General features: G+C 35.3%; 1 protein-coding gene and 1 long non-coding RNA gene across 4 annotated transcripts in view; one reads left to right on the forward strand and one right to left on the reverse strand.

Annotated features, from left to right (window-relative positions):
* Positions 1 to 24,566, reverse strand: part of LOC112213531 — a 304,301-nt gene extending 279,735 nt beyond the window's left edge. For 2 of the 3 annotated variants that reach the window (XR_004462450.1, XR_002947420.2), the window contains exon 1: positions 24,463 to 24,566. This is a non-coding gene — a long non-coding RNA (uncharacterized LOC112213531). The remainder of the gene's footprint in view (positions 1 to 24,462) is intronic. The other variant, XR_004462449.1, reaches the window with a different exon arrangement.
* LOC100746351 (nucleolysin TIAR) overlaps positions 1 to 27,914 on the forward strand; it is a 589,230-nt gene that overhangs the window by 183,281 nt on the left and 378,035 nt on the right. The window lies entirely within an intron of this gene.

The raw sequence follows: 27,914 nt of genomic DNA on the forward strand, positions 1-27,914 counted from the left end.
GTCGCATCATCGCACCCTCCCTGTTTTATTTCCCGCAAGATATTCCAGAATAGAAATACTACAGCACGTGCAACAGCAATCTCGCTGGCATATTCACGTTGATTCCGTTGCGGAATCAATTTGAAATATATATGACAAGGCGAAGCCACCGTGATAGCGATCAAAGTCGATCCAGCAGAAACTCCCGTCACTTTCGGCAACCTTCCGCTTCAGTTCTGAAATTCTCGAATACGCTGGCGCAGTTTCCACCTTGCTAGTAACGGTTAGACGATTATTTATCTCGCTCCTCACCCCCGCGAAACACATATTTGTTTCTTCCCCGCGAGTCTTTCTCCGGGACGTGGCTCGCGAATTATTAATCAAATCAAGCAATAAGCGCACCCGTATAAATAACGATAGCAGCGAGGGCTCGTGCCCAGGTTGGCTTACGATCTCCTCATCGTCTCGTTCTCTTTGTCGTCCGCGGTTCGCCTCTCGCTTCCGCGCTCACACCACTCCCTTTTCCTCCGTTAGCCAGTTTGCACGATTCTGTGGTCGGTTCTAGCAACGATATCACTGTAGGCGCTACGCGGCGGGCGAGTGTGATTTGTCGCAGCGGATATGAGAGCGGCGAATGCCCCTTTGGACGCAATATTATTTTAAACGATGATATAGGAGGGGCGCGTGGTGCCGCAGAAACCGCGCGTTCTAGCCCTTCCACGTACGGGGTGTAACGCACGAAATGAAAATCGCCGCACGTGTATGAGTGGAACAACGTCTGGATCCTCTCTTTCTCTTTCTCTGTACAGCCCACGCGTGTGCACGGCTCGACGAACCACGCTAAATCGGGCTACGTTCCACGATGTCGCCCCGCTTTTGCAGCTCACGCGGCACCGAATTCCGGTCGCGTTTCGCGCAACGAGATCACCCGGGACCCCGTTAGCCACGATTTTTTAGTTAGATGCCGTCCCGTCGAAAGGAAAATAAAATCTCTGCGCCGTCTTTGATCAAATTTTTCGCAACCTTTTGCGGAGATTTGATGGGTTCAAATAGCCGAAAATCCAACTCGTGTACTAATCCAACTCGTTCTTTAATTTATATGTAGATTCACGTTTTATTATGTTATTGATATTTAATAGTTGTTCGTGTCTGTTGATACACAGTTTGCCGATATTTGGTGTATTTATGGGGTACTTTAATGTAAAATTAATTGCAAATAAATTTGTAAAAATGTGCAAAATGTCCAAAGTGAAGCGCTCGTTATAAAGTTTGCACGGCTCTATTTCTTGAGTTGTATTTACAAAAATACATACGCAATTTGCACAAATGTGCACAGTCTATTGACGAGGAATAGTTGAAATGGAATCGAGCCACTGATGATGTATACGACGTACTTGTATGTGTATCTATGAACATTTTCCTCTTAGTACATATGGTGAAAGTTAGAGTATTCCGATGATTAGGTGGACTTTAAAAAATCTATCGTGTGGAGAATACAATTGAATTTTTTCTCATATATATTCGCTACATTTCTCAATTACCAGTTTTACCAATTATTGGTTTTTCTGTATTTAGCGGTATTTCGTTCCATGTATGCCGCAGATTATTCCACGAAGATACTTCAAATTTTGAGTAAACTTTTCCAATTTAATTCCTATAACATTTTTTTCAATAGATATTTATACATTGTAGAAATCGATTAATATGATTTTTAATACACCGCATAAAACCTACTGGGATCTCCAAATTTTTACTGTATGTTTCGAATTGTTAACGCAAATGGATAAAAAATTTTGATGAATTAATCGTCTCATTGATAACTTCTCCGATAATGTCAGTTTATTGGGTATATCATCATTGAATACTCGAAACATCGTAGCGTATGGAACTGCAGATTTTTCTAAACTAAAATCGCTAAAGCAAACGGAAGAAATCGGAGTAGTTGTTTTCGATTGATCTCCAATGACTCAGCTTCCGTCATGAGAAAGCTGATAATAATGATTTCGGCATGACTTGTATTTAGGTTTCAATTAATTAAGAGGATTAAAATAGAAAATACTTATGATTGATTTCGAATCGAGCGAAGTAGGACAAATATGTTTTGAAATTCTACACTTCAGTTTACACAGATTTATGACCTTTCTCATTTCTCCTTTTATTTCATCAATTTCCTACTATTATTTTTCAAATAACTATTATTTTTCACAATAACAAATGTATAGTATTATATAAAATTCTTAGGTCACCTACTGAATAAATGTCTTACCTGTACAAATGAATATAAAAATATTTGATATTATTTTAAATCTGTCAGGAAATATTCGATTAAAAAATTGTTAATAATTTTTCCCTCGACAGCGAATTTTGCCTTCTTCCAACGTCTTGTCAAATAATTTTTTAAGAAGCTCAATTTTAACATCTGCCACTTTTTCCTTAACATTTTAAACTATTTATTTACATCTTTTACGTACTTGATTTCATGGCTCATGGCTCATGGTTCATACACGTATTACTTTTCTAAGAATTTTTGAAAAATAAATATTAAAGCATCTTGTGTACTCCTTTATGTGTAACAAGTGTTCTAATATCAATGGTATTAAAATCTGTAGTTAACCTTGGAGTCAGCGTTGAAGTATCCCACGGGTTCACCTGCACTATGACACGAGATAATTATTCGTAATTAACAAGCATGTATACCGTGCCAGGTGTTAAACGTTAACAAACTACAGGAGAGGGACATTGCGATTAAATCAGTATCGTTTAACACTGCTTACATACGGATAGTAAATTTGATACAAATACTATCTTATCATACTTATCATTTACTGTAATGTATTACATTTCTAATTTTTATGTTGTGCCACAATTAACAAAAGTATAACTTCATCCTCTTATCCAGGTTTTGATCTGATTGATTATATTCATAAAGATATGAATGTGCATAAGTATCCTCAGTCTTATCCTATATACATCTACATTATGCTATAGTTAATGCATATACAACACGGCACATGGTACAATAAAAAGTGACAAGGAATATGGAACGATACATATTGAGTAGTCGAACTTATATCGAAGTTTCTTTTGATTCAGTCATCGCTGCGTCGAATTCTGACCGCGTTCGCTAAAATGAGAGTCACCGTGGCCTGTTTTTCTTTTGAATTTGAATTCCTTCGGCAGAAGAAAGTTCGATTACAAAGCATGCCTCTCGTGATATTTCTGAACGTGCTTCGATCCATTCTACTTATCGTGTGACTCTCCTTCTGATGCCGGCGCGTTGCCGATACGACAAGTAGAACAAGCTAGTAATACACGGACAAGCAACTGTGCGTCTCCGTGCTGTTTCTTTACGTAGACAAATTTCTATTATACATTCACGAGCGAAAGCGTGTACTGTGTGGCAAAAAGACAGACAGAAGATCGATGCGTGTCGAACTCGTTTCGAGTCTCCGGCTAAATTACGTCTCGAATTCCTGTGATTTCGACGAAAGTCGGGGCAACGAGTTCGAAAATTCTTTCGCGTTACTCTGTGCAACGTTTCGTGCGGCCTCCGCGGAGGTCCTTCTGACATGGCAGCAGCATCTTTCCTGAACTATCGCCGCGTCTGAAATTATCGGCTTGGCAGCAATTCAACAGAAATGTATTATTAAGAGGCTGCGCTTGGCCGGCTACCAGCAGCGCAATTTCCAAAAAGAGAAGTCCATCGGTGCTTCCGGCGCTGGAGTTTCCTTCAAGGACTTTACTAGCTTTTAATAGCCTCGTAGGAACAGGCGATGGTAATCGTGAATCGAATTTGAATAAATGACACGCGTTCAATTAGACGCAAAAATCCTACCTCAGGCAACATTCAACGTGATTTCCTCTCGTAGTTATTGACACATTTTCTTCTCTCTATGTAGCATCTTTTTACTTTTCAAGATACGTTGAAGTGTTGGCTTGTTCGTAGCGAAATTCCAGAACGATTTCAAGGCAATTTCCATAGATTTATATCTTTATCAAATGATATGTAGTTCGTTTTTTCCGATGACTTTTCGTCATGTATTTTTAATTTTTCAAACAAATGTTCTTACAGTAATAAGCTTCTTCTAGTAGTTACGGATAATTATATGACTATTTAATTTATCAGCATTTTGATTTGTTTCGAGACAAAAATAAGCGAATGTGCTATTTAATAAATGGGGAATGAATAAAGTTGAACACTCTACAATAGATAAACATTCGAAATTCAGTGTCGCCTCGTTGGAAAACGAAACCTTTTTAATGAAACAAATTCGATGTCTTTCTTGAATTGGCAATAATATTTATTTTAACTCTAGCATTTGGAAATTTTGCAGAAATTCATTATAAATAATTTTCTATCAGCCACATGCAATGCACAATATATGCACAATGAAAAACGCTGCAAACTTTTCGCACAATATAATATAAATATTAATATTTACTGCTGGATTAATTAGCAGCCGCAAGGATTGGAAAACAAAAGAAAATGAGATAAATATAAATTTCCTTCGTCGAAGGAACCCTTCAGATACTTTTTTTATACATATTTCACGTCCAAGTTGTATCGTATAGATTTTTAATATCAATTCTTTCCATGACACAGCATTTTTCAATAAGTACACCCCGATAAGTAAAAATCAATATTTTACTTGTAACACAATTACCATTTTATCCGCTACTTAAAGACCACTATAATGTAACAAAAAAAAAATCTCCAATCTACAACGTTTTTCTCGTTTTACGCAACATTTACTTTAAGGAAAATGTGGAACAAAAGTGCCGCTATTAACATTTTCAATTTGTCAAAATAAGATGAAACGTTTCATGATTTTGTGATGTTTCTTATGACTGTTCGATAAAGACACAAACGTAGACGTTTTTCATAATTGAATTAAAAAGATGGGAAGGAAACTGCGTAAAAATTGAATAATTGGTTGAACATGCAGGCACTTACGTACTATGGTATTCATTAATGCTTAATAACCACGTTAAATAAAACATTGAGAACGATGTTGCTGGCGAAAATAAAGAGCCAGGGGAGGAAATTCAGGATAAATTTAACGAATTAAACGTTCGCGAAAAACTCTTCTCTTCTTGCAAAACGGCCTCTGTTGGCGCATACTTGCGCGATACCAACAGACACATGTACACGTACTTTCACGTACACACCTCTACGAGGCTATACATTAAATTGCACCCCTGTTCACCAACAAACTGCCCAAACTGGCTGGCCGCCGACCGGAAGTTTTAACCGGAAGCAGCCAGATGAACGCTGTGCGCGTGACTTACTTCGAATCACGCCAAATTGACTTTCTATCTAGCTTCGCCGAGGTCTGACGTATCTTCTGCAACGAGAATATCGCAAAGCCAGAGAGAAAGATTGGCTAGATGAGAGGGACAGACAATGTGTACGTTGTATCGTGGGCGTACGTGACGAAACCGGCAGGTGTTCTCTAATAAGGAAACGTAGTTTCCGATACGAGCAACCGAAACCTATGATACTTTGTTGCTCCTACTATCTCACGAAGATCTTCGGTAGATTATGAATTTCTTGATTATCGAGTAGATCATGCGCTTGATATGCGAAGACATTCTGTAGAATACGAGAATGTAATCTATGATTTAACCTTTGACACACGGAATTTCAGTTTGCTATATGTACCTATATCTCGGATTAAGTTAGTAGTTGAGTTTATATGGTTTTCTTGATTTTATGTATATGTTAATAAAGGTTATTGTTCAGTAGGGCGTTCGGGTAAGAAATCATGTAAATGGAAAAAATCTTTAGTTTAAGAAGCCTGTAAGAAAGGTTGAGCTTTCGTGGTAGCATTTTTTAAAGGTACATGAAATGTTATAAGACATATTATTGTACGTGTCTGTCTGTGAAGTCCTGGAAATTTGTAATAAAATATTCTAGACAAATATGAATTTTATAATTTTCTGTATCGTATCTTGTATTTATCTTAGTTTTCTTCCTCAAATATTTCTTCGTTGAGTCATATTCAATCATCTTTTTCATTAGTTTCATGACCAATTAATTAATTTTCATTGAAACCTTAGATGAACAATGATAATATAAAGAATGAATAATTAATCATATTACACATAAGATTCAATGGCTAAAATAATTAATGTGTTTTAAATTTTGTGCACCGAGGGCTAATATTAAATCACAAAAAAATAATAATTTTTAATGATTATAAGGCGAACTTACTTTAATAAAACGTAAAATGCCAATACAATGTCAATGAAGTTATATAAGTGTTTATACGTAAATGTTTATATATTTGTCCAACTAATAAACTATTTCTTTTTATTGTTTTAGCTTATATCGTCTTATAATTATAACTCGAATGTGTCGATGTATTCATAGTTACTACTTTTATACTTTTAGTTATTACTTTTTTTTATACTTAGAGCTACATTTGTGTTAAATTACTCTACAAATAATACCATAGAATCAAACTATTGACACAGTTTACTTTATTTTCGCAATAATTAATTGCCAAATCGTTTATATTGCTTGCATTTGTTAGATTCATTTGACAATAAAATTCTTTTCAGACATAAAGATACAGAAGAGAAAAAATCAAGCTTCTGAAATATATTTCTATAGTTCTGTAGCATATAAATTGTTCGACATATGTACATATATAAATGAATTGTGAAATAGATACATTTAAGCATACTAGGTTCGTTGCTAAAATAACTAATCAAAATTCCACGATTCCTTTTCTCCGTGCACGTTATATCGTTGTGTACGGTATTTAATTTGAAACAAGCCCGAGTTAACTCTGCTGCTACTGCAAGTTAATACGATGCAAAAGAGTTTGCAGCTAACGCGTGTGCATATTAATTAACTCCTTCGCAAGAGATGTTACCTCGGGAAAGGGTGAATTGAAGATACGCCAAGGTTGATTATAATTTCTTCGTTCAATTTGTTGCCTACGTACGTACAAATAGATGCGCGCTTTACCAGTAGATTTTTGAGATATCAATTAATTTTTATATATTAATTTTTAGGTAATGTTATTTCATGTTCTAGCATGACACGTTGCATAATATTTTCTTGGGAATTTACGAATAACCGCGTGCATGTATTCTTGTTTCGCAGACGCGGTTCATCCTGAAACATCGTATACATTTTACCGCTTGTAAACCGAATCCGGTTTTTTCGCTAAATTAAACAACAATACTTCAACTGTAAATCGACATTTCCAATAACCGGTAGGTAACAATCGCATTAATTAACATTTATTTTAATGGTAATAGAAGTGAAATTACAATGTTGTATATCAAGTTGTATCTGTTGTCTCGTATAATGTCAATAACAAGGCAAAAGCGTTGCAATACCGGACAAATTAAAATTATACCATCCATGTAATAATCCATTAGTTGTACGTGCATGACAATCGTTATAGCTTCGCGCGTTTATGATTTGGTAATTAGCAGTTTTATCTTTGAAAACGTAAAACGATGTATAAAAGAACATGGTTCAGAATGACTCTAATCACGGTAAAAGGTTTCACGGGATTATCTCTCATCGCGAGCTCTTTCTTTTAAATTTACAGTCAAAAAGGCACTTCAAAGAATGTCACTTTACGTTTTATGTCACTTGCATTTACGCTACTTCGTTGCACCGTGTATTTACAACGCTTAACTTTTCGCTACGATAATCGTATCTGCAGTATCACAAGTCCCCGACGTACTTAACGAAACAAGAAAAAGCGGGCCACTGTCATCGCCGTTCTGACCCTTTTCTCATCGTTCTGTGTCTTACGTATGCCGAACAACGGGCACGGTTTTATTTCTATCCCTTTTACCGACGTTTTTAGCGCCTCTGGTGCGGTTTCCGGCATTATACGTAATAACGAAATTAAGCCACGCATACTCGCGTATATGAGCAGCCTAAATTACCCGCGGCACTCTTACGCAAAGCATGTACCAACAACGCTCTCGGAACGCTTCGGTTCTTTCCGCTAAACGTAATAAAAGTTGGCTAAAGGGTCTCAGATTTTCGGATAAGTTAAACGTTAAACCAATCTGTGAAATTAGAATAAAGAAAATGTTAATTTAAAGTCTGTTATCATATAATATACCAATCACCGTTTGAAATTTCAAAAATTATCATTCAAATGTATCATTATCGTTGAATGTGAAATAAGTAGGTGTATCCTTCTCGTGCTTTATTATTTGATAAATTAATGCTAACGTAATCTTTTAAAAATATTACTAATTTGTAGTTCGCTCAGCGTTTATTATTCGCATTATGCGTGGAAGTATTTTGTATTTAAAAAATAACAGATTGTTATTTAAAGGGAACCCGGATACTGAAAATCACGTTATACGTTTAAAGGGCTTAAAAAGCCAACATTATACGTTGCACATCCAAAGTACGTAGTCAGTTGTTAAATGATTTAACAGCACGATAGCTAATTTATCAGAGAAAAATCTGTTAATCCCCCTGTACAATTGCTATCCTTTCCAATACAGCGTGCAATATATCAATGTACAATAATTTATAAATTCCAGATACATTAATTCCACGTTTCTCTGTTGCAAAATTAAAAGATATTCGATGGAAGGACTTATTAAAATCGAACGAAAATAATTACGACGAAAGATCGGATAGGACACGTTATTACATGGAGGCTTGATTATTTCCAAAAATGTCGCGCGCATCTGCGGAACGATAAAACGGAGCGGAGTTAGTATTGAGAGTAAACATTAGCGTCGCTTGTAAAGTTGCCTGAAAAGCAGTTGGTGGGGGTATGCTCGTGGGACGTGCTAAAAATCGGTAATTTGCCTCACAAATAAGCGCGGCCAGACTAATTATTATCCGTAAAACAAACAATGCACGCTTTTATTCGGACCGCGATAAACATCGATAGATAGCCCCGGCATGTATGATGCATGTTTGTACTTATGAGAACGAGCCGGCCAATCAGGTATACGCGAACGGATAGGCAGGTATCCGCATTTTGTACATCACCGGCCTGTATTGGCGTATGCAAAGCTTCCAATATTTGACTAGCCGAAGCTTTTGATTTATACGCGCGTCCAATAAAATACAGGCTTAACTTTAATGCCCTGGATCCGGCTATACGCGAGCTGCATCCGTGTGTGCACGTATATTTATGTCTCTGTGATTGTACACGAATACATAGACACAGGTACAAATACGTGCGTACATAGACGGACAAACAGATACGGGTAGCAGCCACGTAGACAGACTGCTGCCTATCCACCTACCAACTTACCGGCAGGAAAACACAATATGGAACTCCCATCGCGATACTGTTTACCAAGTTTACGAAGGTTCGATGCGATACGTTCGCGTGAAAAATGACCGTCGTAATCGGGATACCGGCTGCTTTTGAAGCAACCCTTCGGATCGGTTCCACGATGCGATCCGTCAATAGGACACGTTTGAAAATATAACGATATTGCGTTTAACGGGAGCAGATATTGCCAACTGCTCTATGCCTCTGTGTGGACGTGCTTACAAGTATTGACAAATATGTCCTACGACGGTAATAGGATAATGGAATTTCAAGTAAACAGCAGAGCAACGCGGGCAAACGTTATTATCTGAAGAACGATAACAAAACCCGTTAGAGTGTCCCTTCTTACCTCTTGGTTATGTAATTTATTTAGCTGTTATCGAAACGGAAAGTTTTTCGATCGTTGTAACTTCTGCATTTTTTATGGCGTCGCGGTAATTGAATTACTTTTTCTATCTCTTCGTTAAGAGTTAATTACGGGTATTATATTGTAGAAGATTTTTATTCTAGTACTGTATATGAAGTGAAATAGAAAACATTTTGGAACGCGCCAAGTTAAATCTATCTCGTCATTACATAATAATTTCTGCATAATTTAAAGAAAATTTAATTTTCCAAAATCGCTATTAACACAGTCTATATATCTAATAGAATTTATGTCACTTTCTTTTTTTTCCCAACTGTTAATTACATGGCTAAAAATGATGTCGTTAAATAAACCATTCTTATTAACTGCATCTCAATTCCCTGCAAAGGCATAGTGATATTTTATCACATGTATATTACTTAACGATATGTACTAAAACAGGCAAACGCAACCTCTTTAATTCTCATTAACATTCGTATCCCACATGATTGATCAATTTAAGCACCTTTTTCTCATTAATATGTAAATAATTTAATTTACAACTTGTTGACATTTATTAAGAATAATCTATTTCCAACGCCTTGAAGAATTTGAGAGTAAACTTGCTAAAATTTATTGATAAGAATTTCGCCATATAATATGATCTAACAATCTACGTATACTCTTAGCTGCACGATAGTAGATGTTTTAATTTATACACATTATTCTCTTTGGCTTCTGTTATTAATACGAATTTTAATATCAATATAAACACAACATTAATATGCTAAAATTAACATTAATCTTAAAAATGTTTGTAACTTCTGATAAAATGTCTATGACTAAGAAACTTTCTCCAACTCTACTAATCTTTCACCGAATCTGCAATGTATTTCTCATTATTATTTCTAAACATTTCCCGACATATCCGACAGAAATATGTAGCGAAGATTTCCAACGCGTGATTTATATTAATACACCAAGAACGATAAAACATGCACATTATGTAAATTCCTGTTCATTAAACCAGATGATTCAAATATCGTAAAGTATAGAAACAATACGGAATTAATTATGTGCCGCAGATGTTGAACACTGGGCACTGTTAGAGTTTGTTTTACAAACCGAGAACAGAAAGAAAAACAATGGCTCTAGAGTACACGGTATGTCAAGGAAGTAATTGAAAAATTAATTGAAAATTTCTGGGGTCGTTGTACCGAAATAAACAGGGAGACGTAACGAGAAAAATGTAACGCGAACCAATACGTATGCAGGAGCGTGCGTTCCGCGAAAAGAAGAAAAAGGCTGTTTCCATTTTGCGGCTAACGATTCGATAGAAGGTTTTGATTTTCGTCAGGTAGTATTCGTCTGACGGGTGGCCGAATTCGTTCGGGAGAACCGATTGATTTCCGGGCTTAGGCAAGCACGTGAGTTAAATACGTATCGAGCTTTGCCTCTGGCACTCTTAACATTACCTAACCTTCCTCACCTTTTTGTTCGTTCAATTTCAACTAACGATCTTCCGCTTCTACTGGGATAACCGCCGTCTCGTGAGGATCCTTGACACAGGAGCACCGTGTTTCACCAATTGCTAATCTTTTGCTCTTTCACTAATTGCCAATCTGTACCCAATCTTATCCTCTGCTCTCTGCTGAGAGATCTGTTACTGACATATCTGGATTTAATTTAGTTCACTCGAATGAGAAAAAAAGGTGAATATGACTAATTGGATTAGTTCGGCGAGTATTTGTGTCAAAAATACATTGTGCACATTTATTCGATGGTACGCCATGGTATCTTTTTAAAATTGGAATTGAACGTTGCATCAACTATAGAGTTATTGGTAGCGCTACGTGATTTTATTAACAAACTGATATCGAGTAAGTGTATTGAAATTGTTAGAAATTAAAGTTAATTAATATGCTTTCGATTATTCCTTTTAATCGTTGCGTTATCAATTTATCGATACCGATTCATATTGAATACTTGTATTGCTTCTATCTTCTATGCAATAACAAGAATTCATAGATTTTAGACGAATTTTATGTTTTCTTCGAGCAATCTTAGTTGAGATAGTTTGAAAATGCTTGTGGTTGGCATGGTTTAATACATGAGAAAAGTTACTATACTACGTCATGAACGCAAATTGTACCGTATAAAAACGGATGTTCTCAAAGTTTACGCTTCAGAATTTCTCATCAGAATGTATGCTTCTCCCCTTAGTTACGCCAAACTCATTCCTCTTCATACGGAAGATGGTGAAACTTTCGGCGAAGACGCAATGTTTGTTTATTTAGTTCGTAATTATCCGTGCCGGAACTGTGCAAAATATGATGTCTTCCGTGAAAATATTCTCCATGGCGAGCTCGAAGGTTTTCTTTATATTATACTTGACAAATGGACGAAGTAGACGACGAAGAAAATGTACTTGGTCGTTGAACATCGATGAAATTGAATAGGGAGAAATATGAATAATATCTTGCTCAAAGAAACTATCTTCCACGTGTTTCATTTTCTTGCATTTTAATTTTACTTTTATATTTATCACTAATTCATCTATCAAATTTCTAAATAAAAGCGTAAACATTTCTGCATTAATAAATTACATTTTTTATTTATAATATTTCACGAAGGTATTTGAACGCTTATCATAAAATATCTTCGTGAACGTGTTATGTGCTATACAAAACTTTCTGGAATTTCTTCAGCACTGCAATGAGACATGACGAATATAATCATAATTATTATATTTCATTACAGTTGTTTTGTATGATACACACATATAATAAATTTATAAAGCTTCTATAAGTTTTCAAATACTGAACCATTGTGCATCGTTGCAATATCTTTTACGAATAACAAAATTATCTTGCATGATAAATACTGATCTGAATACAAAGATTACTGATGTAAACGTAGTTAAACTTTATTAAAATTTGAATCAAAAAATAAGATAAAGTAAATTAATGCACTGTCTTGAACTTACAATATTTCCAAATATGTTAGTTGTTTAAACAAAATTTTATTGCGGAAAAATCAGGATAGGAATGCTTTTACATATTTTATTAACAGTACTCGTAAAAACGTTGATAGAAATTCCACTACATTTGGACCAAAATATACATTTTCTATGTATCAAACAAAACAAAACAAGCCAAGATAAAACAAGATAAGATGAGACGAGATCCGGATTAAACCAGAATCAAACCAGGGATTAAACCTGAACCAAACCAGGACTAAACAGAAGAAAATAAAACATATCAAACAATCAATTTTGCAATAAATATCGGTACATCAGAAATAAAATTATACAAACAAGAAACCTAAAAATTTAAATTATAACATCCTGTAATTATACACCTTCCAGCTATTAAGCTATGGCGAAATTCCTACTGTTTTAGAAGATAATTAAATATAGAAATTATGAATCTATTTAGACAAAAAAAAAGGTAGAGGTGATAATATAAATATAAAAGCAATTTTAAAATTGGTAAACCATGAAAATTAGTTACTTTTATATTAAAGATTTTTATCACATTGCGCACATTGCTCTTGTCAAACATAATTTTCTTTTGCAAAATTACTGTTTTTTTCCTTATCTTATAAATTTCCTATCCTTCTATCCATTGTAAATGTCAGAAATGAAGATTTCTAGCAAAAGCAAAAAACCTATTCCATTCATTCCGACATTTAATTAAACTTAGCATTTAGCTATCCGTATAATAATACATCACAATAATGCGAATAAAAACAATGTTCCATTTTCGTAAAACAATAGCTGCAAAGCGGGTTTAACAAATATCAACGAATAACATTACTTTTCGCGAAAGTCGATAGCTACTTGGGATGTATAAACAGATGTCGCGTTCGCACATAAAACGTCCTGGTCTCATGGTATTGTCAGTGAAAACAACAATTAAGTGAGGAGTGAAATCTTTCGGAATTATTGTTATTCCGTTTCGTTTGCTGGAAATAGTTAGAACAAGGTGGTACACGTTCTCGTTGATGGTCTGTTTTAATCATAACCGACAACTTTCTGAATATTATTCGAAACATACTTCGAAGTAAAGATTCTTGGATAATAAACGGAGTAACCGACGTTTTGAGTGTATCTAAGATAATTGATCCTAATGAAGCCGAGTGTACGTAGGAAGAGTAATATCTAATTGGATGTCAACACTTTTGGCGAAAGTTTTACGCGGAAATTTTGAAAGTAAAACGGCCAAGTTTCTGGTTAATAGAATCTATTGAAGGCTAATAAAATACGCTGCGTATCTTATTATCTCATGTCAGCGATCTGGTTTTCTTTGGAATGTCTGCTTGTTATATTCGTTATTATTTCTATAGCTGATGGAAAGCAACGCTCACAATGCCTCTGGCTACAATCATTTCGTGCGCCGCTTCTCGTTATCTTATATACGTGGATATGTTACAGTATCAAGACTGAGGGGACTTTTGTGTTGCAAGGATGTGTCCTTAAACATGAAACAGCGTATTCGATATAATGAAGAAGTATTTTGAAACTTCGAACATAAAATATTTACAAGCAATTTATTAAAAAAGTTTTCGAAACATCTCTGAACATTTATACAGATTTATTTTATTTCTAATCTGTTGATTTTGTTATAAATTTCCTAGCAGCAATTACGCGCAGCTGTTTTATTTACATAATTTCTTACATACACCTTCTACGTATTTTGCTCGTTCCTTGCTTCAAACTTCAAATGATGTACGTGATATTCACTTTTCATTAACGCAAGAAGCAAACATTTTAATATTTTCAATATATAATATATTCAAACTTGAAACTGATCATTATTCAAACCGGTAAATTAACAAGACAAAATTTGATGAATTTCTCCGACAAAATTACTCCATGAACTGTCATAATGTCATACTAGTTTTCAACTGTAGGTGTTCAAGGATTACATTACTACAAAAATATCTTCCACGACGAGACTGTTTAAAACATGAACGATGAGTAGCACCTAATTTTCTTGTACGTATCGAGAAGAATACACTGTGGAACCAAGTTTCTTTTGGAATATTTTCATCGCGAAGCGACGTGGAGAAAAAGTTGCTCGATGCACAGGTATCCGTTCAACAAATTCGAGCGAAACGAAGAATACTCTAATAGGTAGTATAAAATAAACAGAAACAGTTCGAGATACCGGTTTCAAGATATTAGGGGGCTTGGCAGAAGTCGGAAATCAAGACTCTGGACTAACTTACAAGGTCGGTGCTCGTGTATCTCCTTAACGAGGAGAGGAGCCTTCGGTGAGAGTGGAGGCAGCGCCGAAGAACAACTCGGTGAGAAACTCAGATTAAAATGAAACATCTCGAAAACTCTCCTCTGCGTGTTTGCCTCGCCGGATGTTTAATCGCCCCGCGAGTTCGTATTGTCCTGTTAGAGTCAGCGTTTCAGGACATTACTTCATCTTAAGAATTAATGCCGATTTATTAGTCGGAGTTATTTTGCAGGTTACGTCACACCACGCCAACGGGGATTTGTATTTGCCAATTTAGATTTGCGTCAGCTACTTCGCTCCGATCATTTTCGCTTACGCTGGTTTAGGCTACTGTAAGTTCTAATTAAAAAAACCTGTCGTGCAAGATCTCAAGAAAATATTGGACGAATACTTAACATATACCTACCACGATCATCTACAAATTGGGAGACTGTGACGATTTTTTATATTTTTGATTTTGATATTTAATTACTTTTTTCTTTTTACAATTACTTTATACATGTTGAATAAAATCGGTATAAGAACACCATCTTTATATACATCTTCAGGCCTGTGACGTTCAAGTATACTAATCTTACAAAAGTTACAACTTGATCTTATTAATGTCTTGCAGCACGAAGAATGTAGAGTGTCTAGGAAATGTAAAGATTTTTAGGACAGAAAAATATTCCCTATGACGTTCTAGGAATCGTATATTTTCTGTAGACTAACAGAATTCTCGTTGCGGATTGTCATTCTCCAGATTCGTAAATATCATTACTTTTCCTTCGTTCAGGATAAGCAAATAGATGGAAAGAGGTATCTAATTAGTAGCGTAGAAAATTGAAGAAAATGAAAAGACAACAATATCTTGAAAGATGCTGTTTTGTATTTGGAATTAACTTGGTACACTGCACTCCTTTTTAAATCCAAACGAATGATATGTTTACCTAATTCTTTAGCGTCTGCTCTGAATATTCCCACGTGACAACACAGTTATAATTAATTTAAAAAAATCAAGTAGTACAATTAAATGATTTTTATCAATGGCAATGGAAATTGTTCAAATTCAATACGAAAATGTATATATTATACAATTTTACACGTAAATGAATGAAGATAAATTATTAAATTTATCCTAAGTATAAGGAGCAACAACAGATCTAAATACAATAATACACAAGCAATAAATAATGTGAATAGTAACATTTCAGTAATCGGCATTATGTTAAAAAAATTATCTCTCAAACGACTTTTAAAAGGACGAAATTAAAAGAAGTTTCTGTTCGTCTAGTGTACAAAGTCTTCTGTAACGCAGATTGTTGATGACATTCATTAATGAATATTTAAGCATGATAAAGGTCGCTGAACTTTCTTATGTGCAGTTAATATGCGTACATTACTGTTAAATGCATAAACGATCGATATGTATGCCGTGCATACGTATCCTTAGTGGCGTGTAAATATACGTATAATACATATGTAATGTTTATATACTTGTCACATGAAACGTACACGCGTGAGCACTTGGGAAACCTCAGCCATGTACATGCAGACGAGTACACAGATTCCAGCGATATTAACAATGCAACGTGTGCTGGGACCACGCACAGAATGCATAAGCTGCGATTTAGCAACTGCCAGAAAGATTATCCTGTTCTATTAGAGGAAATGTTTTAGATATTTCCGGTTTCCCAGTAATCGTATGTAGGTATTAAACCGTGACACTCCGTGGCCTTTGAATGCCATACTACGAGAATTGTTAATACTTGCCGTAACGTATTACCTGAACCTATTACAAAAGAACATGAAAATTTATCGAGCAGTATTTCTTGTTTCTATATAAACTCTTTTAAAACGTATACAAATATTCTCAATTATATAAGAGAATCTTTTGACAACAAAACTTATAAGCTAATACAGTTAATTAATATTCCAATTTATACGTAACTAATATAATAAACAAAGGCAAGGATTCAATGATTTGTTAAAATTCATGAAAACATTAAAATTAATCATTCATTCGTTATAAACCAAACAACGAACCATATTTACATATAGTGCTGTACTTTTTACAAAATATCGATAACAATGGAGCAATTATGACTAAATCAATGATAGAAGAACAAATTTTTAACTTTAAAACTTTATATAACAATTAAGTATTCCGTGTAAGCCTGAAGAGTTCAAAAGAAAACATCGATTTTCACTTGAGAATATCTTTCCAATTTTTTTTTTTTTTTTTCTCCTATTATTTCAGTTCCTTTCGTTATCGCATCCTGTATAAACGAAATCTCGGTGCTTAAAGATTTATAACGCTGGAAAGATTGCAAAGGCTATGTGACACGGAGATTCATGAATATTCATAATGAAAGAACGAAACGGTAATGGCTAGTGATGTTGGACGCCGGTATGATAGCAGGGTCATGACCATGATCGAACGAAACTTAAAAGTCAACAGATCTGTCTCTGACTCATTATATGCTTGATTATAAACGATGACCAACGTTGACAGGACCCCCCGCTTGGGAAGAAATATGACTGGGCTCGATGTAGATCTGAGAAGGTAAAAAAAATTAACGAAAAGTCTTATATATACATTCTTCATCCACCTAAACGTTCAATTAAACAACTCGTTTCATCAATCCTCGGCGGAGGATGCTTAAATTAAAATGTAGCATCAATCGACTTACTTCTATTTTTAAGAAAATTAAATTTTCTAGTACAAGATTCATGTTTACATTCAATGGTATTCATGGTAGTCATATTTATGGTAACTTTCTTTTTATTAGACACTTGTATCCTCGACGGAAGTTTATTTCACTCACAACGAATAAAGAAAGCTAAACAAATGTACATTTTTCTATATATATACAGGGTGGTTGGTAACTGGTGGTACAAGCGAAAAAAGAAGTCGAAAATATAGAATAAAAATTTTTCGTTTGAGGCTTTGTTTTCGAGAAAATCGACTTTAAATTTTCGCTCGGTACGCGTGCGGTACGTTATAACGGATCTCACAGTAGATCGTTGTCTCGATGGAAAAATTAAAAAAAATAAAAATAAAAAAAATGTTTATTCTATATTTTCGACTTCTTTTTTCGCGTAGAATCACCCCCTGTTCGCTTGTACCACCAGTTACCAACCACCCTGTGTGTATATATATATATATATACACAGACACATACTTATACATAAATGTATGGAGAAATTTACATATGTTTACTCTTACTGTATCTTCTCTGTAATAAGCATATACTTTGCGTTGCATTACGCCTTTCGAAATGTATTTCACTGGAATACTTCCGTTGATATAGCCCCGTATGGTTGTATCATAAATCAGAATTTTACCTGAGCGTGAGAATAGCCCGGCAGTCGAAGACTTGGCGTGATTCACTCTTATTAAAGCGTTACTTGTATACTTACTGTTATATTCCGGCCATTAGCTGAAATCGTTCGTCGAGACACGTTCGGTCTGAAAACTTGGACGGTTTTTAATTTGCTGGCCGTCACAAACGACTTACGGACAGGCGGCGAAGTCGCAGATACAAACTACTAAACTTTGGCGTATTATGAAAATCACCGAAAGTGCAACTAATAATATGGAACCGGGTTTCGCGAGAAAAATTTTCGTTCGCATTTATATCGTTATCGTTTCATATACAAATACCGTCAGTAGAAAAATATAATTTTATATACATTTTTAGATACATGTTAAATTAGTTACATAAATTTGAAAGGAGAAAATAGAATAAAGAATTTCAAAAAAAGATAATCTTTGACGTGCAAATAATTTTTATGCTACTTTTAGTAGTTTTGACATTTTCAATATTTTGATCATTTATAGAAATTCGTAAAATATTCTTCACGTTAAAATGATTATGAGAATGTTTTAGTAGTAAGTAGTATTACGTAGCTACGTACGAGTTTTGTTTTCTCATCCATTTGAAAATTTCACTTACTCGGAAGGCTGAAACTGTTTTTCTGCAATTTATTGTTTAATTAAGCTACAATAGAGAAAGGATCTTTCTGCGGCAAATTTCTCCAACTCTTTATGAAAATAGTATACAATGCCGGGGAGAAAAGTGAATAGATTTTTCAAAGTTTAAAGTAGAACAATAGGATATGAGCATATAATAGAAAGAAACTGATAAAGTTTACATGGCAATTGTTACAACTTTCTAAAGATTCAACTTTCTTTCGTCTTATTATCCGTATCAAAATGTTTAAAACCACGTCTTGGAATAAAGTCAGATCTATTTTTTTATGAAGTTTTCGATTAATACGCCTAACTGAAAACACAGCTTTTTAACGTGTGCCTCGAATTATTTCAATAACTTAAAATATCTATTTACGTTTCCAAAAATGTCGCGAGAATTCACTAATAGAAGTAATTGTTACAGTTGACAACATATTCCCATACTGCTGTATACAAAGTACCTAAGTACATTATGGAAATAGCTAGCTCACGTGTATGTCGGTAACATTATTAACCTGTAACGTTATCAACTTCAATAATGACATTTGCCCTAGAACAATGATTTATAGGTAACCAATATATTATGTAAATAGGTATATTCATTACGTTCGGATAAGGACGAAAAGGTTATAGGTAAACGAGACTATAATGGGTATAGAACACTGGCGCAAATTGTAAAATAGAATAAACGCAAATATATTTGCTTCTGTATTACCTGTTTCTGAATTTATTTTAAAGAACCAAAATTATTAATCAATTAAATTAAAATTGATTGGAAAGCCTGCAGTTATATGTTCTTCAATTACTCATTTTGAATCAATTCTTGTTGATAGTGTAATTTATTAGAAGCGCTTTGGCTATTTAGCATCTATATATTCTTTATATTTTATATATCTTTTTCGAAAATGCATCTTTAGCAATTAAACAATAGCAAACCTTTAATTAATCAGACTCCGCAGGAGAAATATGCGCATCACGTAACAGATCTAAACGCGAGAAGACACGCTTGTTCACTGTACGTGCGTGAGTGCCTCAAGTACTAACAATACCACCCTGACCTTCCTAATTTGTCCCGAATAGTTTTCAATGTCTACAGACTCAACGTGAAGTGCTTCGTGAATCTTTGCTTAACGATATTTATAATATTTAGTTCGAAATTAAGTTAAACTGCCTTTGAAAAGATTGTTTTTCGTATAAATCAATTGCTATATTGTAAATATTATCAAATACAAAATTGGACATGCGGAGTGTAAACAATTAAAAAATCTGTTTATTTTTCAATCAATAAACTCCCTTTTCAATTCTTAAAAAGTATTTTTATACCTTTCGACATTTAATCTAATAAAGCTATATCTTTATACATTACATTTTCTAGTACTTCATCATCGATGCTATGAAATTTGCTAATACTAAAATCACATGTTATCAAAGATGACCAACATATTCGTATATATCGAATCCGTAGTCGATATAAAACAAATAATTTTCCGTGAATGAAAATTTATTTTAGAAAAAGTGATTTCAAATACAACGTACACACGTGAAATATCGAATTATTGGTGGTAAACGAACGCAGGTAACTAAAAAGGTAAAAGATTTTAAGACAAAGTATCCGTAAACTCGCGCCATGGAACCCGAAAACAACACGATATTTTTACAACGGTCGTACATGATTCTAGCAGATACAGAAATAATCGGATTACTCCTGTATGAATCGTCGTGCAGTTCGTAACCATTACGTTCCTTGTTCGTGTATCCAGTAGAATATGTTTCATATGTATAATACATAGAAGAAATGAGCATCGCTGCCGGGCTTGCGGAGAAAACATCAAACAGATCTTCCGCCAAATGCCGCGTCAGTCGTACGTGGGGAATCCGATATTTTATTTTATTCCACTGGCCTTCTCATCCGCCATTTTTCTTTAACATTTCTTTCTCCCCCCCTCGAGGCTTAAGTCTCATTCGTTTTGCCTATGTATCTCGAACAGAATCGTGGTAGCATTCTTTCTGTTTTTACTTTGCTCCGTTAAAATCGACAGCCAATCGTCGTGATTGTATTGTCTTGCGGCCCTAGCCGCAAATACAAAGGAAATTTAATTTTAAAAACGGAATTGCTACATTACGGCCAAAAGGCATTCGTTGCAAGCTTCTCGGACAGCTACTAATACGATCAGAAAGAATAAATAGCACTGGCTATCAGATCCTACGATGCAGTCTGTCTATGGCATTGAAAATAACCTTTTCCAATGGATTTAAAAGAAATTTACGTTGGAAGATAATCTCCTCTTACGAAAGATCGAACAGAATAGTTCCATGAAATATGAAAATTAACCGAGGATAGTGCTTAAAGAAAAGATTATTTTTCTATTGACATACAAACTTTTTATTGCCATATTCTCTTGTTTTCCACGTTATTAAATAAAACCACAAAATCCAATAGTAATTCATTGATACGTAACTACCAACTATAGATTAAAAGTCTCCATTAACGTTCCTGTTATTACGAGTTAGTACTAGAAAAAGCAAAAAGCTTCTTCTCTCTCTCTCTCTCTCATGTAAAACAAACAGCGTGAAAACAAATTAAACGTTTTCGTACGGATCGATGGAATTTTATAACATGTGGATTTATATTTGTATTTCATTGCTCATTCGCGTGAAATAAAACGAACGATGAATTCAAACATTCCTGAACCGTACGTACCGTTTGTTTATCATTAATATCGCAACTTTTATGATCACTTTTACCATGTTTTCTTACGTCTGCACTTACTTCACGTTTCAACCGTGAAATATTGTTCTTTCTGTTCATTCTCAGTATCGAACCGCGAATAAATATTACGACCTCTGGTTGCTTAAACATTCGAATGAATATTCAGTTACAATATTGCTAATTGAAGATCACCCGAAGCTACATGTAAAACTGATCGATGGCGTCTTTTTATTTCACCTATTAGGAACGTCCTCGTTGGGAAAAATTGTATTTCAACGATATGTTCGAAAGTAATTTTATTGTTAATTAGCGGAACTTTAAATGCAATATTAAGGTAGGTACGCGATAAAATTGTCGACCGAAGCATAACGTAATTTTAACCGTGCAGAGCCTGCTCATGGCTGCATCGAAGTCGCTCATGGGCGCACGCACGACTGAAATTATTGCCAATAAATCTTCGCGATACCCTGGTCGTACTCTTATTGTTTTAACCTCGCAAGCTACAACGATGGAGAAATTAATTGTTATGCAATAGCGCAGAACGTTAGGAGAAAGCGACACTGAACGGCGACTCGTCGATGATTCATGCTTTGCATCTTCCTTTGATAAATTACTTTTTCTGCTATGCTTAAACGGGCCACGGATGTCCAATACGACGACATCTGACGTTCTAACACTCTTACCGTTACTTTATAAGGATCCACGGAGATTTTTCTTGTTTTATAAAAACTAAAATTTCGTAGAACGGTACTTGATAGGCAGACAATTTATTTTTTATGTCGTATCGCTCAATATGAGAAAGAGATCTTCCTGCTTCTTAAACATTACGAGTGATGATATTCTATATATAAAAAGAAACGCTCCTACATTTCACGAAAACTTGAAAATGTTAATTTCAGTGGAAGAAACAAAGTATATAAAGAATCTAAACAACAATCGAAATCGCTAAATTACAGAAACTTTTCTCTCGCTTAAACTGGTGTTTCGTAAAACAATAACGGTTTCTTTTCGAGGAGCAGTTAATCTCTTTATTCCGTGAGGAGGCACCCCTTGATTTTCTGCGAACTGTCCGATATAATCTCTATCCATTTGGAGCTATCAAGCGTGTTGCTGTCAGGTGAAAGAGGCACGAAAAGACTGAGAGAGTAAAGTTGGTGAGTGTTCGAAAAAGTATCAGTAGAGGATGCCAACCTCTGGCGTGCAAGCCTTTGATCCTCCACGAGTCATTCGGATGCGAATTGCTCGGAACTACGTAATTTCACGAGCGTAACCTTCCAAGTATGCCTGCAACTCCGTCTCTGTCCCGCAGGCCGGGAACCTACTAACTGGCCCCTTCCACTGGCGCATCCCCTTGGCTCCCATTTAACTCCCCCGTGGCCTGCGTATTTGCGCAACTTTTTAAATTTCCGGTCGCGGATTGCCTCCGCGGCTCCGCGCCATCCTCCCCTCGTTTTCTTTTTCCATGGAACAATAAAGCGGACGCGCGCGTTACCGCTCCACGCGATACGATACTATAGGATACGGAACGATACGATACGATACGAAACGATACGATAGAACGCGATGTGATACGATACGCTATACGAGCTCTCGACTCTCTATGTCTACCGGACGTCCATTTCTCATCGGGCCGAATTAGAGAAAATTTCTCACTCGTGCCTCTGATCACCGATACGAGCCATGCTTCGCCTCGCCACCCCCTGTGTTCCCCTATCGGCAAACAAATTGGTTTCTTGCAGTAGAAAATTTCGATGCTGCCTTACGGGACGAACCGAACGATCGGCGCACCTCTTTTTCCCGAATATCCATGGATTTTTCCCCTTTAAATTGCTGTTTGTGCTTCTACGCTAGCATCCGTTCTTTTCTGTATCGATGCAGCCTGTGCAAGCAGGGGAAACGAGTCCCAATTCGTAATCTTTATGTAATGCGTATATGCACATTTTCGAATGGGCATGATTTTGTTTTCAAGGCTGGTTTCATTAGCCATTTAAGATGGTAAAGTCGTAAAGGGAACACGATGTTTTTGCTGGTATTTCTTTCGAAATTTTTGCAATAACTAACGAAGTGTTGCAAGGTTTTAGTGTTTTAATAAAAGAATATCTTTCTCGTTGGATATTCACGTCGCTTTAAATAAAATGCGTGACAAAAGTCTCGCTCATGTAAGATAAATGTAGACTTGTAAATGTGTTAGAAGTATGAAATGGCGCGTACATCTGTATTTTTCACTTAACAAGACATTGTATTTACCTTGTTCGTATCTTTGTTGCCACTGAAAGTCAAATAGGACTGACATTTCACAATGAAACTACGTAATATTTGTATAAATTACAGGTTAAAGTGAACGCAAAATAAAAATGATACGCTAATTTGTATAAAAAAATTACGTTAGAAATTTGATTGCGAAATATCGCAATTTTAAAATAAACGTGAAACAGTTTAATTAATCGTTTCTCTGAACTCGGCAAGATTCTTAACAGCATTTACACAGCATCGTTATTTTTAAAGGAATGCTTTCATTTCAGTAAAACATCTTGTGGATAATTTTCTACCGTCCTCGTCGTATTCAAACTCATCAGCTGTATATTTGCGGGAATCTTCTGCTTAACCACTAATACCGCGCTATACCGAAACAGAATTCTTTTCTTGTGGTTCTGCGTCTTCCATAGCAACTTAGTACTGTGGCACGTTCAGCCGGTCGCATTTGCAAGGGTCGAGCTATAGAAAGCGGAAAAACGGCGAGGAAGCAGGGAGATTCTGAAAATAATTTCGCAGCCGCGAAAAACATGGCAAACTCGGACGTTAAACGCAAGCCGTGTAGTCAGTGGAAGCGGAGATGCTTTCTCTGTGGCTTCTGTATCGCGCTACTACGGGGTTTTACAATCGTGTACTATGCTAATCCCGAAACATTACGCCCGGTATAAAACATAAAACTCACTCACTCATTCGCTGTCTTCTTCCATTACTTCTCCACTCGTCTACCATTATCGTACCTTCCTCGCTTCTCGTGTCTGCAATACGAATCGTAAAACTTTTCATCTAATAAGCAAATCTTAAAAATTCCTTGACCACGTACCGACCTCGATCGTGATAAATAATCGAAGAACTTACAGATCATTCGTAACTTACAGTCGATTAACTTACAGTAAGTACTATGATATCTACTGATCTCATATAAAAGCTGACAATTGAGTTGGATTCTCAAAGAAACGATAAATCTATTTTTATGAAAAATGACGATTCAAAGTACGGCGAAGAAATTTGTGAAAGTTATCTGCAAGAGTTACAATACTTTGAGAAAATTTGTTAGCTGTCTTTGACGAGCCCTGTCAGCAATAAAATTAAAAAATAAAACAATTATTTAATTACAATTGAATTCAATATTCTAACAGCTACACATACTCTGTGTTTCACAAGTATACTCGTCATCGCTTACTTTTTGCTACACATTTTAGGTATACACTATTCAAAGAGGTCGCAACAGCTAACCGGTTAAGAATCTAAATGTGGTTCGCGAAAAAATCATTTATGAAATGTATGGAATCGAAGAACGACGACTACAAATATATAAATGGTTCGATACAAATATAGATAACTCGAGACAATACAAATATATAAAGTTAATTTTGAAGCAAGAATGTTCGACGACATAACGTTAACAGCTTGTGAAAACTAACTGGTTGCCATTTTATGCGATATAAATGACACTGTTATTTATTGAATAGAAAGTTTGAAGAAAAAACAGGGTCCTTATTAATGAATCAGAGAATTGTTTATTACCGAATAAAAACGTTTACTGTAGAAAGAAGCAGTTTTCCGACTCAAGCTCTAAGAAATAAAGAAGCTTTTTGTGCCATGCAAAAAAGATGATTCTACGCTCTTGAAAATATAAACGGCCGTAGTTTCAGGATTTAAAATACCTTCATAGATGCATTAGGATTCTTGCTAACCGGGATTTTACGTGACTGGGCAAGGGTTTAATTTAAAGGCAAATTAGGACAATGGTTTTTGGCAATATGTATAGAAAATTATTATGATAACATATACGTAATACTTAATGCACTGGTTCTTAGAGTGTCTGACTGCAGAAATCCCGTTTCTCCTTAAAATCAGCTTTCTTACTTCCTTAGAAGAAAGAATTTCTTGCATCTTTTTAGGCAAATGAAAAAATATGCAATAAATTTATGTACCGTTACAATATCATACACGTCTTTTCACGAAATGATTATAAACTAATAGTAATAATATAATGAAAAATTTATCCTGTAGTTCCCTTTAAGGTAGCCTTTTACGAGAGGCGATAGAAGCTGGCGATTGGATTAATTAACTAGTACTAAGTTAGGCTACACATAGGATTAGATTTATTAAATAATATAGATTAACTTATATAAAATTCCTGTTTGAAGACGAATGTTTAACACATTGTACTTAAGTACTTGATTAAGGGGCATTAATTATATAAAAGATCGACTACTTCTCAACTTCGTGCAATGAAGTTCATCGTTATTAATTTACGTAGAAGATGAAGACGGTATGAAATAATAACTGAAACCGTCAAGTTTTGTTATTGAAATTATACAGGGTGAAAATATCGAATAAGACTTTCTTCTACAGTGCTTCATTTTCGAGAAAATCGAATTTCAAAATTCGTCGAAGATGCATGTACCAGACTAATGCTATATAAAACATACTCAAACTACGAGATCTGGATCGAAAAATTTAATTTTTATATTAACAAAGTCAGAATTCACTGTTACACCGCGTACCTTTAATTCTTCACGCACGAAGAAAAGAAGGTGGACTCATAAAGCAGGTATTATAATTTATAGCACAGTCCGTGCCAGTTCACGCATGCAGCAACGTTACGATTCGTGTTACTTTGAGTTATTACACAAGCGTATGCCCCACCTAACAAAATTCATTAACTGCGTTATTAAACGAGATTAATCAGTAGCACAGGCAACGCGCGTAATCGCTCTAATCTTTCCCCTAACGATTAATAAAACCCTTAGTTTTATATTTCAAACGCGTGTGCGTGACTCTTCAGTTTCGGGTAGTAAAAAGAACGGAAGTAGATTCGAAAAAGGCATCGAAAGCGTCCAAGCTGCCCCCCGTGGGAGCCAGTTATTATAATTTCATTTCGGTAATTATGTACCGTATATGTGCGTCCCGAAATTAATTAAATTAATGCAAGTATGTGGGGAGTGGTATTTTAGATTCCGGCTATGGTACGTGTGTAAGCTTTCCTAGCGCGTAGATAGCTAGACAGATAAGTATACAAGAGTGAGGCTACGATGTGCTAATTGGGTTAAGTGCCCTATAGCGAAGCGACAACAAATAAGAACATCATAAAGTCCAAATGGACTGGATGGAACAACTGTCCTCTTGTGCTGCTGCACTTTTTCGTTACACCCAACCCGGTTAACATACTTTTTGTTCATACGCGCGCAATAAACGCTGCCCGTGGGTGCCAGAAATTCTGTTGCTCCTATTTCCATTCTCCTCTTGGTTCGCTAGGCATTCCGCACCGTTGCCGTGTGAGAATGCGTTCCAGTTTTTCGTACAGTATATACATTAATTAAGTACCTTTTCAACGTTTGCTTCGGTTTTGTTCTAACGTTCAATAAGTTAAGATTATTAGGAATTGTAATAGTAGAAATATTTTATGTTGCCTGTCTAAGTATCTATGATTACAATGTATTTTTACAGCAGAGACTGGATTCAGTTTGGCAGTTTGGTCTCCGAAAGACTTACGTTGGACGGAAACGTCATATTAATTTAGTGAAATAAATTAAGAAGATAGATATGCATATAGAGTTTTATTTATATACATATTTTGCTTTATCTATACATGTATGTTCCGATTTTAATCCAGATACTACTTTTTTGCTAAGGATCGACATTTTCGAGGGAAGATCCATTTCTTCCGCTCTAATTGCGCCCGTCGTACAGATTTAAAGCTGTTTGAAATAAATTTGCGAGCATTACGTCGTCTCTGTGTTCATCGATTTAAGCAAAGCACAGGCCCTTAATGGAACGCCTGATAAAAATCGAGTTAAGTTCAGGCGGAATTTGCCTCCAGTTAATCGATGATTTAAGAAAGGAAGGAAAGAGCAGATTGAAATAATAGGTGGTAGTTTCGCTATACTCGTATAAGTTCTGTCGTTGATAATTCCGGTGTTAAAATATAAAGTGCGTCGAATGAGCAATCTTATGCTTTTAGAATCTCGTCATTTTCTTTTACGTGCGTGCATGCGGTAATTAAATTTGCTACAATTTTCATATATAACATCATGCACAGTATCTCTAGAAGCAATTTTAGACAGACTAAATTATCATACTCGTTTCGAAAAATAAATATCTACGATTAAAACGCTAACACACAAATGGCTTG

The sequence above is a fragment of the Bombus impatiens genome, unplaced genomic scaffold (genome assembly GCF_000188095.3).
Source record: "Bombus impatiens unplaced genomic scaffold, BIMP_2.2 scf_0739, whole genome shotgun sequence".
Lineage (NCBI taxonomy): Eukaryota > Metazoa > Arthropoda > Insecta > Hymenoptera > Apidae > Bombus > Bombus impatiens.